We start from the raw sequence: 17,182 nt of genomic DNA on the forward strand, positions 1-17,182 counted from the left end.
GTTTCTCCTCCCTTGGTTTTCACACCTCAACTGCTAGAACAGGGCCCCATCCTCCCTGATTGATCTAACCTTGTTATCTCTAGCTTGCTTCTTGCTTGCATATATAAACCTGCCCCTGGAAATTTCCACCACTTGCATCTGAAGAAGTGGGTATTCACCCACGAAAGCTCATGCTGCAAAACGTCTGTTAGTCTATAAGGTGCCACAGGATTCTTTGTTGCTTTTACAGATCCAGACTAACACGGCTACCCCTCTGATACTTGACACCATGCAAGGCACTGCATTTAGCCGTATGGAGTGGAAATCCATCAACCTCATGAAGAAACTTGCACAAATACAGACAGACATCATCTTCCTTTCCAAATGCAAACGGATGGACATCATACCAAATGGACTAAAGGTAAAAAATCCACTGCTATCTACATACTACATGGACCACAGTGAGAGATTATGCCATACTCTATCAAAGAAACTGAGGAACCACCTGATCAGCCTCCTATACAGCAAACAGGAAAACATCAAAAAAGAGCTCTCCAACCTGGAGACTCTCATCAATAACCAAACTTCCATACAAACGGACTTCACTAAAATAAGACAGGAGATCTACATCACTCACTTCACCTCTCTACAAAGGAAAAAGGACTGTAAGCTGTCTAAACTCCTACCTGCCACATGGGGCCACAACCGTGGTACCCATAACCCATACAAACGGACTTCACTAAAATAAGACAGGAGATCTACATCACTCACTTCACCTCTCTACAAAGGAAAAAGGACTGTAAGCTGTCTAAACTCCTACCTGCCACATGGGGCCACAACCGTGGTACCCCTAACCCACCCAGCAATATCGTCAATCTATCCAACCACACACTCAGCCCAGAAGAAACGTCTGTCCTATCTCGGGGACTCTCTTTTTGCCCTGCCACCCCCACCAACATGATACAGTTCTGCGGCGATCTGGAAGCCTACTTTCGCCGTCTCCGACTCAAAGAATACTTTCAGGACAACACTGAACAGCGCACTGATACACAGTTACCCTCCCACCAACAGCACAAAAAGAAGAACTCCACATGGACTCCTCCTGAGGGTCGAAATGACAGTCTGGACCTATACATTGAATGCTTCCGCCGACGTGCACAGGCAGAAATTGTGGAAAAACAACATCGCTTGCCTCATAACCTAAGTCGTGCAGAACGCAATGCCATCCACAGCCTCAGAAACCATCCTGACATTATAATCAAAGAGGCTGATAAAGGAGGTGCTGTTGTCATCATGAACAGGTCTGACTACCAAAAGGAGGCCGCCAGACAACTCTCCAACACCAAATTCTACAGGCCACTTCCCTCAGATCCCACTGAGGAATACACTAAGGAACTGAACCATCTACTCAAGACACTCCCTACACTAACACCGGAACAAGTCAACATACCCTTAGAGCCCCGACCAGGGCTATTCTATCTACTGCCCAAAATCCACAAACCTGGAAATCCTGGACGCCCCATCATCTCGGGCATTGGAACTCTCACTGAAGGACTGTCTGGATATGTGGACTCTCTACTCAGACCCTATGCCACCAGCACGCCCAGCTATCTCCGTGACACCACTGATTTCCTGAGGAAACTACAATGCATTGGTGAACTTCCAGAAAACACCATCCTGGCCACCATGGATGTAGAGGCTCTCTACACCAACATCCCACACGCTGATGGAATACAAACTGTCAGGAACAGTATCCCTGATGATGCCACAGCACAACTGGTTGCTGAGCTCTGTGCCTTTATCCTCAGACACAACTATTTCAAATTTGATGACAATATATATCTCCAGATCAGTGGCACCGCTATGGGCACCCGCATGGCCCCACAATATGCCAATATTTTTATGGCTGACCTGGAACAACGCTTCCTCAGCTCCCGTCCACTCACGCCCCTTCTCTACCTACGCTACATTGATGACATCTTCATCATCTGGACCCATGGGAAGGAGACTCTGGAAAAATTCCACCACGATTTCAACAGCTTCCACCCCACCATCAACCTCAGCCTGGACCAATCTACACGGGAGGTCCACTTCCTAGACACTACGGTGCAAATAATTGATGGTCACATTAACACCACCCTATACCGAAAACCTACCGACCGCTATGCCTACCTTCATGCCTCCAGCTTCCATCCCGGGCACACCACAAGATCCATTGTCTACAGCCAAGCACTGAGGTACAACCGCATCTGCTCTAACCCCACAGACAGAGACCAACACCTACAAAATCTCCACCAAGCATTCTCAAAACTACAGTACCCGCACGAGGAAATAAGGAGACAGATCAACAGAGCCAGACGTGTACCCAGAAGCCTCCTACTGCAAGACAAACCCAAGAAAGAAACCAACAGGACTCCACTGGCCATCACATACAGTCCCCAGCTCAAACCCCTCCAGCGCATCATCAGGGATCTACAACCCATCCTGGAGAATGATCCCACACTTTCACAGGCGTTGGGTGGCAGGCCAGTCCTCGCCCACAGACAACCTGCCAACCTGAAGCATATTCTCACCAGTAACTGCACACCGCACCATAGTAACTCTAGCTCAGGAACCAACCCATGCAACAAACCTCGATGCCAACTCTGCCCACATATCTACACCAGCAACACCATCACAGGACCTAACCAGATCAGCCACACCATCACTGGTTCATTCACCTGCACGTCCACCAATGTAATATATGCCATCATATGCCAGCAGTGCCCCTCTGCTATGTACATCGGCCAAACTGGACAGTCTCTAAGGAAAAGGATAAATGGACACAAATCAGATATTAGGAATGGCAATATACAAAAACCTGTAGGAGAACACTTCAACCTCCCTGGCCACACAATAGCAGATCTTAAGGTGGCCACCCTGCAGCAAAAAAACTTCAGGACCAGACTTCAAAGAGAAACTGCTGAGCTCCAGTTCATCTGCAAATTTGACACCATCAGCTCAGGATTAAACAAAGACTGTGAATGGCTTGCCAATTACAGAACCAGTTTCTCCTCCCTTGGTTTTCACACCTCAACTGCTAGAACAGGGCCCCATCCTCCCTGATTGATCTAACCTCGTTATCTCTAGCTTGCTTCTTGCTTGCATATATAAACCTGCCCCTGGAAATTTCCACCACTTGCATCTGAAGAAGTGGGTATTCACCCACGAAAGCTCATGCTGCAAAACGTCTGTTAGTCTATAAGGTGCCACAGGATTCTTTGTTGCTTTTACAGATCCAGACTAACACGGCTACCCCTCTGATACTTGACATGTGTATATAAAGTTTAATCAAACCCCATTTTTAAAACCCCTGTCGTCTGGGAATAGAAAAGGAGCTCTCTGAGGCAGAGCCCATCCTTCAAAATTCTTAAGATCACTGACTTGCTTATGCAAATGTCATGGGGGTATAGCTCAGTGGTAGAGTGTTTGACTGTAGATCAAGTGGTTCTTGGTTCAAATCCAAGTGCTCTCTCACAAACCTGTTCCTTCAGTAAAAATAATTCTATGTTCAGGAGCTTCACTAAATGGGGATCCCTGAAATGAATGGACACACTCAATGTTTTCCTGTGCAAATGCATAAAAACCTAGCAAACATGTCCCCCAGCTGAAATCACTTCCAATCCTCTAAGTGTCTAGGTTTGTTTTCATCAACTAAACAAAGGCACATGAAGACACATTTGCAGGTCCTTGGCCTCCATGGGCTACAATGTGCAGAAGAACAAGAACCACATCCACTTGGGAGGCATGGACTAGTCTGTATTATATTTGGTAAGTAAGTTGCCATTGGGACTGAAAACTCTACTGGGGGTGGACAGGAGCCTGTTACAAAACTAAAATAACCAGGATTTACCAAACTCCCTGTTACACATTCAAGCCTCTCTTTGTGCACACGGCCTCAATTGGGGCTCTAATAAATGGCAACCTTCCTTTAACACCGATCGTTGTTCCTTGTGACTTTCAGATGCATTCGAATGGCAGCTGTTCAGAGGTCATGTGCTGCTAGTTCATGAGCAGCAGCAGAGTCTTTGTACGTTTGCCAACGGTAGAGCTGGGTGTGTCTGCATCCAAGTAACTGCAGAGTCACTGTAGTACCAGACAGTTAATTGCACAGTCTCACTTTCTGGTCTCATTGATCATTTGGGTAGAAACAGCAACGGTTTGGTGGGTTTTGGTTTTTTTCCCCTTCGTTTTCTCCTAAGGAATGTGTGATCTTGAGCATGTTAGTTTAAGTTCCCTGTGGGTCAGGAAAATTCCATCTCCTTGAAATAGCTGGGGAAGTGACCTGTTTGTATAACCTAGAATAAAGGAGCTTTTAAAGAAGAGACTGCTTTACAAATATGCTGGGATAAAAACAGTAAATTTCACAGCCAGACACCAGGCCAGGATCAATGGATGGGGCCAGGATCAATTAATTACAGAAGAAACAAACTCTTGGGAAGTAGCTGTAATTTGTCCCCAAATCGTTCCTTGTTCTCATATGCTATCAGGGATTCTCTTCTAGAGGGCAGAGTTAAGGTTATCTGGGCATGTACCCTCACTCTGTATTCCCTGTTTTTCCAGAGTTTGAGTTTTACTGAACTCGATGTTCTGGAAGGTAAGAGATATTCACAGTTAAAGTTAACTCTCTGTTAACAAAGGTTTTTTTAGTGACAAATAATGAGACTAATGCCTCACTGCGGTAATTCCACTGACTTCATTGTGCTCTTTCCCCATTTCTAGTTCCAAAAAATATAAGCAAATTAAAACAACTTTGAGAACTAAAATACTGTGAGAAAGTGGAAATTTTAGTAGCTCAAATAATTCAGTTTCTTCTGTGTCTTGTGCGTGTGTAAATGGCACAACACGTTAATTTATAAGCACATCTTTCTTAACTTCTTTAAATATTCTGTAGTACATTGACTAGATCAAGTGGGTTGTTCAATGCAGTGAGGTTTTCATGCATTGCCCAAAACATATTTTTTCATGTTATGTAAATGAACACAACTCATTGAACACAAAATTGTGTATTTCATGCTGTGAACTGTGTCAGTGGCTCAAATTAATAGGTTTGTTTTTCTTCTCTCTCTCCATGAAAAAAGGAAGAAACCGTGAAAATACCCATGGGAGAGAGGGAGTTTCTGACAGTTGAGGTAGTAATGACGATATTTATGAAAGGGGGAGAGGCCAAAGTAGGGCCTTAGCTGGAGCAAAGGGGGAGGTTTTTTGTGCAGTTTCATTTTAACCAGCCTCACATCCTGTAGTCCCTACTTCCCCACCCCACCAACAAAGCCACCTGTGACTCCTGAGACAGCCCCACTGCAAAAACTGCAGATCCCCCAGCACTCCCTCTCCTAGCTGGACCCCCTGGCAGCCAGAGCTCTCCGCAGAACTGCCGTGGTTGCTCTCCTGGGTCTCTGGTCAAGGACGGCTACTGGCTACTCCTGAGAATGCAGCTGAGAAATGACTCACCCTTCTCTAGATTCTCACCTGTGGGCTCTGAGAAGCAGGATGGGGCCTGTATGATAAAGTCCATGTAACATTCCCCTCTCATCCCAGCCCTGGTATGTCGCCAGTAGCTGCTGTCCCTGGGTAGCAGCCAAGGATGTTTCCCACCATTCAGGAGACCCCAGCCTGGGACTAAAGTCAGCTTCAGGCTTCTCCTCTCTCCCTTCTTGGAATCAAGTTCATGTTTTTACCAAGAGTTAAAGCAGCCCGAACCCCAGAGTCTGGATCAATGTCACAAGTTCCCTGTGTCTCCATGGAAGAGAATTTGTTAAATCCCAGATGAGTGGGGTTAAATCAGTTCTCAGCCTGAGTCCTTTGCTCTTAATCCTGAGGATATTGTCCCACCATGGGGCCATTTCCCACCTCTCTTTCCTTCTTTGCACAGACACAGGAACAGCGAGATCTTTGTCTGTCCCTTGTGCAAAGCAGGGGGCCAAATTCCATGGAAAGAATGGACGAGGTGGGGGCCCTGGGCACATCCAGCCCTGGCCGTGAGATGTTCCCTCCCCTTTTCTTTATGCTGCTGTTGTTATTTCATCGATTGTCTGGGATCAGGGGCGGCTCTATAAATTATGGCGCCCCAAGCAGGGCGCCGCACGGTCCCGCGGCCGGGGCAGAAGTGTCTGCGGCGGGTGCGCTGGTCCCGGCTCCGGTGGAGCATCCGCAGGCATGCCTGCGGGAGCTCCCTCCAAGCCGTGGGACCAGCGCACCCGCCGCAGTCATGCCTGCGGGAGCTCAAGCGGAGCCGTGGGAAGAGGAGACCGCCGCAGTATTGCCTGCGGCAGGTCCACTCGTCCCGGGCTCCGGTGGACCTCCCGCAGGCATGACTGCGGAAGGTTCGCCGGAGCCAAATACCGTCCTGCCCCGACAACGCCGCCCCACGCGCCTGCTTGGAGCGCTGGGCTCTGGAGCCGGCCCTGTCTGGGATGGGGGAAAAGCTGAGTTCACTCCAGGTGGAGGGGGAAAGAACCGTGAAAGTTTCAGGACCCAACTCCTGCTACCAGGATCACCGAGGTGCTTGGAATTTGCATGGGAAAGGGACGGTGTGAATTGTCAAGGTGGGGAATGAATAACAATCTACAACAAGAGCCACCTCTTTAACCACTGACACAGGCTAATCCTGCTGCCAATAGAAAGGAAAGTGGGAGTGATTCTTTGCTGTTCAGCCATGGAAACAGTGACCCAATTGCACCACCGTGAATGTGCTGGGGAAACCTGGACTTCACAGGCAGGTGGAAAGAGCAGATCCTAGAAACACCTGGAGCTCCCCACAGCACTGCTGCCACCAGGGTCAGGTGTTGAGTGACTCACAGTGCCCTCCCCCGACACATTACCTTCCAGCAGGGGGTGGCAGCACCCCCCCCCCCAATGCAGGGGAGAGGGCTGAGTGTATCTCTGCACCCTGAGTCCAGGGCACCCACTCTCTCTGCCCCACACATAGAATCTGGCCCTGCTGCAAAGTGACCCCTAAGAACCAGCAGCCTCCAGGACAGCAGGTTTGGCCTCAGAGCAGGGAATGTGTCCCTCATGCTGCTGTTAAGCCACTAGGTGCTCTGGAAACAGGAGGGCTCTGAGTGTAACCTATAGCATGCATGGCCCATCTGGGGATGTAGCTCAGTGGTAAAGCACATGCTTTGCATGTATGAGATCCTGGGATCAATCCCCAGCATCTCCAATTTCTTTTCACCCTCCTGCTTTGTTCATGCCCAGAATTTCAATCCTGCTTAGTGAGGGGCAAGTGCCAATTGCATGGAAGGTCTGGAGGGGTTTGCTGCTCCTAAGACTCCTCTGTACATGTAAGATTCCCTGCTGCTTGGGACAAGGGTAGATGAGAAGGGTGAATCCTCCAGCACTGGAGGGAAAGGTCCCATCTGCACAGACTGAGAGGCAAAGACTAGACTTATTTCTTGTCTGGGCCCAATCTTTTCACCTGGGATAGCCCTTGTTCCAGCTCAGGTGATAGTTAGGGGATGTCTCATGACTGCAGCCATGTTTGTTCAGTTCCACCCCCTTATACAGCTTTGGTACAAGGCAGGAATCTTTTGTCTTTCTCCTGGGGAAAAGCCTCAAATTTAAGATGGATTCCTGTACCAGGGGACATGGTCACATGTCCTGTGAGACCCCCCCAAGCCTTCATTCTTCCTGGCCTGACTCACGGATGGTGCAGGACAGGGCCATCTCCAGTCAATTGTCCTGGTTAATGGGAGCCATCAAGAGTCCAAACCACTATTAATGGCCCACACTTTGCATCGTTACAACAGGACCTCAGAGTTATAGTTCATATTTCTAGTTTCAGATCCAGGAATGATCGGTTCATACAAATAGGATGAACACACACAGTAGATTTTAAGCTTTGTAATGATACCTTACAAGAGACCTTTTGCTTGAAGCATAGTCCAGTCACTTTATATTCACACTCATTAGCATATTTTCATAAAATCCTAAGGAGTGCAACGTCACAGCAGGGAAAGGGTTTTACTGCAGCACCTGAAAGCAGTTGAGTTTCATGTTCAGGCTGTGGTATGAGTTCGTCCAGGTTTCTCGTAAGCACACAGGGACCTTGGCGGGTGCTCTCGATACAGGAATGGCCCAGATATGATAAAGTGATGGGGATTGCATTTTCCTTTTTTATTTCTGTATTTCCAATGACATTTCTGTTTGTGATTTTGTTTTGCTTTGTATAACTGTGTTTTCTCCTGGATTTGATATTTAATGAAAAAAACAATAAGGCCTCAGGGCACCGGATGGAGGAGCAGGCTGGGGCTAGGACTGCTAAGAGAGTGAGAGTAGCAGGTTTTCCATAGTTTCCTGCCCTCATTTTTCTTGACTAGTTTCTCTTCTGCATGAAATTTGCCACTTTTCAAATGTGAGCCTGGCTAGCTCAGTTGACAGAGCATCAGACTTTTAATCTGAGGGTCCAGGGTTCAAGTCCCTGGTCAGGCAAAGAAATGCTTTCTTCCTGTAACTTCCCCAAAGGGTTTTAGAAGGACTCTCCTTGACTTTAGTTTTTCCTTTTCAGGACATGGCCTTTCCTAGGAAGGGCCCTTTACTGCCTGGCACTGAAGGTGCTACTGCCTCACCTGTCCACTGGCCTCACAGTCTGGAGGAAGAAAGGCCTCTGGGCCTGCAGCAAAGTGCTGTGTGCTGACTTTTTGAACAAATGCAGGGCTGGTCACAGAGGCATGTTCCCACTGAATCCTTCCTGCCAGAAAAAATTGTCCCCACAGACAGGGGCGGCTCCAGGCCCCAGCATGCCAAGTGCGTGCTTGGGACAGCAAGCCGCGGGGGGTGCTCTGCCGGTCGCCATGAGGGCGGCAGGCAGGCTGCCTTCAGCGGCGTGCCTGCGAAGGGTCCGCTGATCCTGCGACTTCGGCGGACCTCCCGCAGGCAAAGCCGCCGAAGGCAACCTGCCTGCCGTGCTTGGGGTGGCAAAATGCCTAGAGCCGCCCCTGCCCACAGAGTCCTCCCTGCTGGAAGGCTACAGTAATCAACAGGTGCTCTGCTGGTCCCATGGTGTGAGGGCAGCGCTCAGGACTTTGAATCCTGCAATCTGAGGTGAAGTCTCAGTGGAATCTGAGAACAATTCCTGTGCCACAAACCCTGCGGGGCCTTCCAAGGCTCTGTCTTGCTTTCTCAAAGGCCATGAAAGCCACTACACTACACATTTTTAGCACCTACAAAGGATAAATTCAACAAAACTCCACTTCTATTTCCTCAATATCTGCATCATGAAGGGCAGCATCTCCAATACAATAAGATTAGCTAGGAAAGATCTTCTGTAGGGCCTGGGTTACAAAGGCTTTGGAACCAAATACATGGGCATTGTGCCTAGTTCAAAATCACTTACCATGGAATTCTCTCCCCAGATCATCTGGGGCAATATTGACTTAAACAATTGAACTACACAGTGATCATATGCACTTCCTTCAGTTAGTTGGGGTTTCGCTGTTATTCACCATTTCTGAGTAGAGATTTTAAATCACTGCTGTTTCTTTGTTAGCCTGTCCAGTAAATTGGAGAGTTCTCTAATGCTGACAGAACTGCACTTCAACCTTCTCCATGACATCATGCAGGGATGGGGAAAAAGCAAACCTGAAGTGAGAAATGATGACTTTAGCAAATAGTCATTTGTCTTAAATTCTCCAATAAATCTGAGCTACATCCTATCAAACTGAACTACTATCCAACTGAGTGACCAAACAGCCTTCAGGAAAGATAGAAACCCACATCACAGAGAGATAGAATACACGGCAATGAAAGTGTGAAGTGAAATTCCAAAGCAGGTTACATCTGATTATTCAGAATCAGGACAAGAGATTCTCCCATCACATTCTCCTCTGATCCATTCAAACATACTTCACTCAGCACTGTCTCAATAGCCAGTTATGTTATTTACAAAATTTTTAGTATCCGAGCATTGCCATAATGGGGGACAAAACCATTCACCTGCCAGAAGTGGCTTTACCAATAGATGGAACCTGCGATTTAAACTCCCAATGAGCACACTGTGTTTGGGATCCATTTGAATTCCCCTTCCAGGTCTTTGACACTTTCATCTCCAGTCATAGCAACTCTGATATAGGATTAAAGAAGTCAAAGCATCATCTCCAAGCACAGACAGCTGAGAACTGTTCCTCACAGGACACTTTGAGAAGTGGATGGATAGAATGTGATGATGATAACCTCTGCATGGCTCAGACAAAAGGTAACAGTTCTGCAGTGATGGGGAAGGAGGGAATCTCTGCGTCTCTCCATCTCCTTCCAGTGTCACAGAGGCTGAAATTACATTTTTTTTCCTGCCCCTGCTCCTCTTCATTTAACTATAATTTGAAAAATTCCCATTATATCTGCTCTTCAGCACAACCCAGAGCAACGTGAGAACAAGTGGCAATGATACAATCTGTATCACTGGTGACTAACAATAACTTTGAAATAGGAAGAATAGTATAAATGTGATGCTCCCTGGTTCCTGATAGGAAGGGCACACTAGAATTACTCATGGGATAATGGAGGTGATAGAAAGGACAAATGGGTCCACCTCAAAACAGGGCAAACTGCAAAAGGCAAAAATGGGCCCCTCATCTGGTCAAACTGAGGGATAACCATGCTGCAAACAGTTCAAACAGCTTTAAAAGTTACTATGTGGGAATCAGGAAAATTATTAGAGAAAAAAAAGTATTGATAGCCCTAGAGGTGTTTATGTTGTTGATCTCCCTTGAAGATTCTCTGATGACTAACATGGGCTAAGTGCCCACAGAAGGTTTTCCCGCACTCATTGCATTCATAGGGCCTCTCCCCTGTGTGGATTCTCTGATGTCTAATAAGGTCTGAGCTGCAATTGAAGGTTTTCCCACACTCACTGCATTCATAGGGCCTCTCCCGTGTGGATTCTCTGATGGGTAAGAAGGTCTGAGCTGCGATTGAATTTTCCCCCACATTCACTGCATTCATAGGGCCTCTTCCCTGTGTGGATTCTCTGATGCCTAATAAGGTGTGAACTGAGACTGAAGGTTTTCCCACACTCACTGCATTCATAGGGCCTCTCCCCTGTGTGGATTCTCTGATGTTGATAAAGGCCTGAGCTGCTAGTGAAGCATTTTCCACACTCACTGCATTCATAGGGCCTCTTCCCTGTGTGGATTCTCTGATGGGCAAGAAGGTTTGAGCTGTTAGTGAAGTTTTTGCCACACTCACTGCATTCATAGGGCCTCTCCCCTGTGTGGATTCTCTGATGTTGAGAAAGGGCTGAGCTGCTAGTGAAGCATTTTCCACACTCACTGCATTCATAGGGCCTCTCCCCTGTGTGGATTCTCTGATGTTGAGAAAGGGCTGAGCTGTCAGTGAAGCATTTTCCACACTCACTGCATTCATAGGGCCTCTCCCCTGTGTGGATTCTCTGATGTTGATAAAGGCCTGAGCTGCTAGTGAAGCATTTTCCACACTCACTGCATTCATAGGGCCTCTTCCCTGTTTGGATTCTCTGATGGGCAAGAAGGTTTGAGCTGTTAGTGAAGTTTTTGCCACACTCACTGCATTCATAGGGCCTCTCCCCTGTGTGGATTCTCTGATGTTGAGAAAGGGCTGAGCTGCTAGTGAAGCATTTTCCACACTCACTGCATTCATAGGGCCTCTCCCCTGTGTGGATTCTCTGATGTTTAGAAAGGGCTGAGCTGCTAGTGAAGCATTTCCCACACTCACTGCATTCATAGGGCCTCTCCCCTGTGTGGATTCTCTGATGGGTAAGAAGGTTTGAGCTGCAATTGAAGGTTTTCCCACACTCACTGCATTCATAGGGCCTCTCCCCTGTGTGGATTCTCTGATGTTGAGAAAGGGCTGAGCTGCTAGGGAAGCATTTTCCACACTCAGTGCATTCATAGGGCCTCTTCCCTGTGTGGATTCTGTGATGCTTTATAAGGATGGAGTAATCACATACGTTTTCCCCAAACTCACTGCATGTATTTTTTCTCTTTCTGCTAAAGATTTCCTGTTGTGTTGTGGTTTCCTTGAGGTCCTTCTGAGTTTCCTGACAGGAAATACATTTACCCACTTTCTCCCCTGGCTGGTTTCCCTGCTCTCCTTCTGGTCTATGCTGAATGTCATGGGATTTTTCCTGCTTATGACTCCAGGACACATTCCTTTTCGATCTTTGTGATAATGCTCTGTGTTTATCCACTTGCTCAACATTTTCCTGCTGAGAATTCTGCTCCTCTTTCTCACAAACCCTTGCGACACCTGCTGTGATAGAGACAGAAACCTCAAACAGGGATGGAAAGGGGAAGGCCAAACCAATACAAGTACTGGAGAGAGGTCAAATAAAATCAGGAACTGAACTCCCCCAAGTTCTTCCCCAAACAGGAGAGAGAAGGGGATCAATTCAGGCTTCACATCCCATCCAAATTCACAGGGGGAAGGGAGGAAGCTACTGCCTGGTGTCTGCTAGTGTCTACAGGAAGCCATGAGCTATATTTACCCTAAGGATACGACCCCTGCTAGCGACAATATTGAACTGAGAGACCTTCCAAGGGCATTGTAGGGCATCCCAGATGTTTCCTTCAGGCACTTACAGATTCTGAGTTGGTTTAATATTTCCTCACCTGTGCTGGGAGCTCTCAGGGTCTCTCTTTCCTCTGAACCCTGGAGGTCTGGGACCCATGGCTCTTCCCCTTGTTCCAGCTGGGAGATCACATCAGGTTGGGAAATTGGAAACCCTGCTCAGATGAAAGAAAACAAAGGAGGTCACTTGATTTCATAACTTTGTCATAAAAAACATTCTATTAATTTAACTTCAGTGCTTAGTGTGACGGGTGTGCCTGGGGCAGTCCACACTGAAAATGCCAGGGTCAGGGCAGGATGAAAAAGGGAGAGCAGATGCTCCCAAAACTGGTGGTTAACACTGAAGTTAAACTCAACGACCAGTCACAAACTGTGCTTCTGATCCCACACACGGGTTATCGAGAAGCTGAAAAAAGAAATCACACGGCCCCCTTTATTGCATTCCAGTTCTCCGACTCCCAATCAGCACCTAGGTCCAGTACAGTGAGAGGTTATTTAAAAATTCTGCTCATATACAAAATGTTTTTCTGACCCCAAAAGGTCAGCCACATTACAAGATCACTATAGGTTTGGATCTTACCCAAAGACCACACTGCCAGCCAATCCTTTAGCATGGAAAGACAAGACAGGACACGACACAAAAAAAGTTGTTAAATGGAAAAGCAGTGAGATGCATTCAGAAATCTATATATCAGGTTATTAGCAGTATTGTTGAGCTGCTGGCTTGAAAGTCCGTCTGGAACACATCCACAAGTTCGATGGGTCTTTCAGTCCTTTGTTCCAGGCTTCAATTTGTAGAGAAGTTGCTCCAGAGGTAGGAAGAGGGATTGAAGACAAAATGGAGATGATGCAGCTGCCCTTTATATTCCCTTTGCCATGTGGCTTGTACTTCCTGTGTCCCAAACACAAGCTTCACAGCACAGGGCATGGAAAAGCCTCGGAAGTCTCAGCACACAGACATACCCCTGCATGTCTTGCTGACTCAATAGGTTTATGCCCTTGATCAGGGATGGGCAAATTACGGCCCACGGGCCACATCCAGCCCACAGGACCGTCCTGCCCGGTCCCTGAGCTCCTGGCTGGGGAGGCTAGCCCCTCACCCGCAGCCACACCACCGTGCGGGCAGTGCTCCTGCGGGGCGGGGCTGTGCGCTCCTGCAGGGCAATGTGTCTGGCTCTGCGTGGTCCACGTGGCTGCCAGACACGCTGCTCTGAGCGGCATGGTAAGGAGGTGGGGGCGTTGGATAAGGGGCAGGGAGTCCCAGGGGGCAGTCAGGGGACAGTTGGATGGGGTGGAGGTTCTGGGAGGACGGGGGCTGGATAGGTGTGGGAGTCCCAAGGGTCTGTCAGTGGGCAGGGGGGTGGATAGAGGTCAGGGCAGTCAAGGGACAGGTAGCAGCGGGGTTGGGTAGGGGGTGGGGTCCTGGATATGAACCCATATCCACACCCCCGCCCCCTGACAGACCCCGGGACTCCTACGCCTATCAAACCCCCCAGTTCTCCATCCCCTGACCGCCCGCCCAACCATCCCCTGCTCCCTGTCCCCTGACTGCCCCCCAGGGCTCTCTGCCCCTTATCCAACCCCCTGGCCCTGGCCCCCTTACCACAGCCACGCGGCCTGCTGCAGCTAGATACGGGGTCCCTCAGGAGCGCGCAGACCAGCCCCCTTACCATGCCGCTCAGAACAGTAGGAGCTCGCAGCCCCACCGCTGCAGCACTGCCCGGGAGCGGTGGGCCAGAGCGCTGAGGGTGCGGCATGTTGAGGCTGCAGGGGGACAGCGGGGGCGAGGGGACAGCAGGGGAGAGGAGGGGACGGGGGAGCCTCCCTGGCCGGGAGCTCAGGGGCCGGATGTGGCCTGCGGGCCGTAGTTTACCCACCCCTGACTTACACGTTAGTTTGTAAAAAGAACAGGAGTACTTGTGGCACCTTAGAGACTAACAAATTTATTTGTGGTTTATCTGCATTTCTTTTGTAAACAATTCTGACTTTTATGACTTGTTACCTGTAGTCACTTAAAATCTTTTTTTTTTGGTAATTAACAATCTTGTTTTATTGTTTTATCCAACTAGCGTGTTTGGATTAAAGTGTGTTGGAAACTGCATTTGGGATGTAGCGGGGTGGACGTCCGCTCCTGCTCTGAAGGGTTAAAAACAGCCCTGGGAGGGGGCTGTGGCTGGAGAAAGCAGCTTTTAGGCTGGGCTGATTGGGGGAAGTGGCTGCAGCTGGGGCCACGCCCCAAACAGACTCAGCTGGCCCTATAAAGGCAGAGAAGCCAGGGGCAGATAGAGTCTCTCTCTGTTTGTAGAGGGAAATGGGCCCGGCTGCAGGGAGCTGGACACAGGGTACCTGAGTGAAGCAGGGCTGGGGAAAGGCAGAGGAGCTGGGGAGCTCCAGCCTGGAAAGCCCCAGGCTGCGGCCTAGCAGAAGGCAATAGGTACTGGGGGGTTGCAGAGGGCAGCCCAGCGGTAGGCAAAGGCAGCAGGTCCAAACCCTCCTTGCCAGTGATGAGTGGCTGATACTGCAGCCTGCCCCAGGGTGTGGGGCTAGACGATGACTGGCCTTATACTGAGCCGAGGTGGGAATAGTGGGTGGGAGTTCCCTGGGGAGGGGAGACCCTAAGACTGAGGGGTTACTGCCAGAGGGCAGCACCCCAGGTAAAAGGGGCACCAGGTCCAGGGAGGGACACGGGGGGGCCAGAGGACAGGCGGATCACTGGCCTGCAGAGGGCGCGCCGGAGCTGGAATGAGCTAATTCCCAGAAGTCACCAGCAGGGGGTGCCGCAGGGATGAGTCCACTCATCTACATGGGATAACAAGGCTGGTGCATGTCAGTTTCCACTGATGAAATGACAGACTTCATATGAGCTTGCCTTGTTCAGTAGTGTGCTGGACAGGGAAAGATGCACATTTCTGGGGGAAGTCTGGGAACAGAGACTTTTCTGGGGGTTTCCTGTGCTGCACTGTAACTCATGAGTCGCTGACTAGCAGCACTCAATACTGTAGCTGGGAGCGAGTTACATGCTGGAGACTGTGTGATAACTGCCCAGGAGTGGCTGCTCTCACAGTAAAACAGAGTAAAAGTCACCCCAGCTTGGGAAACTGAGGGGACACAGCTGTTCAACACTCCAGATTGCACTGTGGTTAATGTCACAGACACTCAATTTCAAAGAGTTTCCTAAAACTCAGAGAAAGTAAATCCATGTCCCAGAAATCAAAGACTCCGGACAGAGGGCAAGTCTCCCTGGCTCTGCTTCTTGCTGACAGACAGGTCCAGAGACTATGAGAGGGTCCCGGGGAAGCTGGGAACAGGAAGCATGGGCTGGTGGGGTTCAGTGAAGAAAGGGAACAGGAAGGGCAGGGATATTACTGAATGCAGGATCTCAGCAGTACTAGATGTCAGGATAGCACATAGTGCAGCTCATTGGAAAACATAATCCCAACTAGACATATAAAATGATGAGGTCTACATTAGCTGTTTCCACTCAAGAGAGAGAACTTGGAGTCACGGATAGTTCTCTGAAAACATCCACTCAATGTGCAGCAGCAGCAGTCAAAAAGCGAACGGAATGTTGGGAATCATTAAGCAAGGGATAGAAAAGACAGAAAATATCATATTGCCTGTATATAAATCTATGGTACGCCCACATCTCGAATACGGCTGTAGGAGCTGGATTTTATAATGTACTGGGAGAATTTAATGTACGATTTGATTTCATCCTGTCAGCCACCCTGTTTGAATAGCAGAAAGGAATGACAGACCAGAACAATCCTTCTGACTGATTATGGTCACCTTTTGTTTTAGGATAAGTTACACTGTCTACTATGGTTTCCTCTATGTATTACAAATTAGGCACTCTAGTTAAATCTACATGTCTTTGTTTTAAGGTTTAGTAAGTAAGAGACAGGATTCACTATTGTGTTTATGTTAAGTAGATTAGAGAAACATTGAAGGCAAGGTTTCATTTGCAATGCCTTTTTGCTCGATATAAAACACTACTGTTTGTATTCTCAGTGGGTTTGTGTGAATGAGGATGTATGCATCAGGAAAAGAGAAGGTGTAAAGGCCATTGTTATAGCCAGAGTCAAGGAAGAAGGAGTCAAGAGACTTAAAGGACATCAAAGAATCAACAACGCGCATCCATAATGAAGGGCAGATTGATGACCCTGAGGTCAAGGCTGGCACCCCTGAGGACAATTGATTAAATCAGAACAAAAGGACAGGCTGACCCTCTCGAAGGTGCACTGGAATGTTTACACCAGTTAAGAAGTAACCGATCACAAACTGATACAGCAAAATCCATAGAGTTCAACAAAGGAAAAAACCCTATAAGAACCAGGGTGCTTGGCCATGGGAGTTTGGGTTCATCTTGCCACACTCCCGGAGCATTGGATTGCGACCGACAAGAGCCCAGCCCCACACTCGTGCTCAGTGTAATTGGCCATTAGATTGACTTCATCTACAACAGACCAGTAACTATGAAGAGAGAGAGAGAGAGAGTGTGTGTGTGTGTATGTGTAAAAAGCATATGGTAACTGTTATATTCTGAATACAAATGCTGTGTATTTACCTTCCTCTATAAAGATCCCGTGTGCTTTGTAGGAGCATAACACTGCATGCAGATGTG

The 17,182-nt window shown here is 48.4% G+C and overlaps 3 non-coding genes across 3 annotated transcripts; all 3 read left to right on the top strand.

Annotated features, from left to right (window-relative positions):
* Nucleotides 1-3,421: 3,421 nt before the first annotated feature.
* On the top strand, nucleotides 3,422-3,493 carry TRNAY-GUA. Its single transcript has one exon. It is a non-coding gene; the product is annotated as a tRNA-Tyr (tRNA).
* Nucleotides 3,494-7,108: 3,615 nt separating this feature from the next.
* Nucleotides 7,109-7,180, top strand: TRNAA-UGC. The gene has a single exon. It is a non-coding gene; the product is annotated as a tRNA-Ala (tRNA).
* Nucleotides 7,181-8,375: 1,195 nt separating this feature from the next.
* TRNAK-UUU lies at nucleotides 8,376-8,448 on the top strand. Its single transcript has one exon. It is a non-coding gene; the product is annotated as a tRNA-Lys (tRNA).
* Nucleotides 8,449-17,182: the final 8,734 nt, after the last annotated feature.

Source organism: Mauremys mutica, unplaced genomic scaffold, assembly GCF_020497125.1.
Source record: "Mauremys mutica isolate MM-2020 ecotype Southern unplaced genomic scaffold, ASM2049712v1 001492F_np12_obj, whole genome shotgun sequence".
Classification (NCBI taxonomy): domain Eukaryota; kingdom Metazoa; phylum Chordata; order Testudines; family Geoemydidae; genus Mauremys; species Mauremys mutica.